Source organism: Aplysia californica, unplaced genomic scaffold, assembly GCF_000002075.1.
Source record: "Aplysia californica isolate F4 #8 unplaced genomic scaffold, AplCal3.0 scaffold00192, whole genome shotgun sequence".
NCBI classification, from domain to species: domain Eukaryota; kingdom Metazoa; phylum Mollusca; class Gastropoda; order Aplysiida; family Aplysiidae; genus Aplysia; species Aplysia californica.
In genome coordinates this window covers 660,829-662,062 of record NW_004797462.1, presented here as the reverse complement: position 1 = coordinate 662,062, position 1,234 = coordinate 660,829, and positions in this window count along the sequence as shown.

Here is a 1,234-nt window from a genome sequence, read left to right as displayed (position 1 = left end):
TTTGGAATGAGGATGAGCAGAATAAAAAAACTTTGTTTTCCTGTTTTTGTTTGCTGTTTATGTTGTGAGTTTTTGCCGCAAATATGGAACAGACCATTTAAAACATTGTTATGTATATTTTACTGACTAGACGTTTCCAGCTAGTAAGACTGTGCAGTACGCTAATTGTGACACGAATAGTTGCTAGTCAGGTAAGGGAAGACCCTTCGTCCACAGGGAAAGTTATCTTAGACGTACCACTAAAATGTTGAAAAGACAATAAAATCTAAAAATCTGCTCAAACGGAATCAAATGTTCTTCTTAGTTAGCCATTGGTTTAAAAAAAGCACAATGCCCTTACTTACTTACTTTGACCTCTTCGCACGATGACGTAGAGAATGCCTCCAAAAAAATATTATATATCGTCATGGTCTTGTTTTCAAATCATCTCAGTCCCGAAAGTTCTCTCAATTTCACTGGGTCTGCCTGTAGGGACATCTTTTACCATTTGGGCTTCAACGATGGGGCAACTTTAGTAGAAAACGTTCATAGCATGAATGACCTCTCTGTCCATCTCGCTCTCTTTATTTGCTGGGTGAGCTGGAGGATTGGCGCTTCTGTCGCACATTCAGGAACAGAAGCAAGCAAAAACCAGCATTAAACCGCCTATCAGAGTCTGTTGGATTGAGGATCCACCAAAGAAAGTCAAACGTCCTAAGGACTGATGCACAACGAAAGGATCAGGTTACAATAGAAGGAAATGCACTAGAAGACGTTGAATCCTTCTGCTACCTTGAGAGTATAATTGACAGAGAGGGAGGTACAGGTGCTGAAATAAAGTCCCGCATTGAAAAAGCACAGGTTGCTTTCATATCTTTGAATATGATTCGGAAGACCAGAGATATCTCACTTTGAACAAAACTGAGGATTTTCAATTCAAATGTGAAGTCAGTCCTGTTGTATAGATGTGAAATATGGAACGCATCACAGACTTGCATAAAAGTGATCCAGGTTCTCTGGAACAAGTGTCTAAAAAAGTTCCTGAGGATCAGATGGACAGACAGCGTCACCAACGAGGAAGTGTTCAGGAAAACAAGACAAATCCCAGTCAGAGATGAGTTAGGAAGAAGGAGGTGGCGATGGATTGGACATGCTCTTAGGAAACAGGAAGCTGCATAACAAAGAAAGTGTATGACTGGAATCCACAGGGTAAAAGATCAAGGGGAAGACTGCGTGGAACCTGGAGAAGAATAAA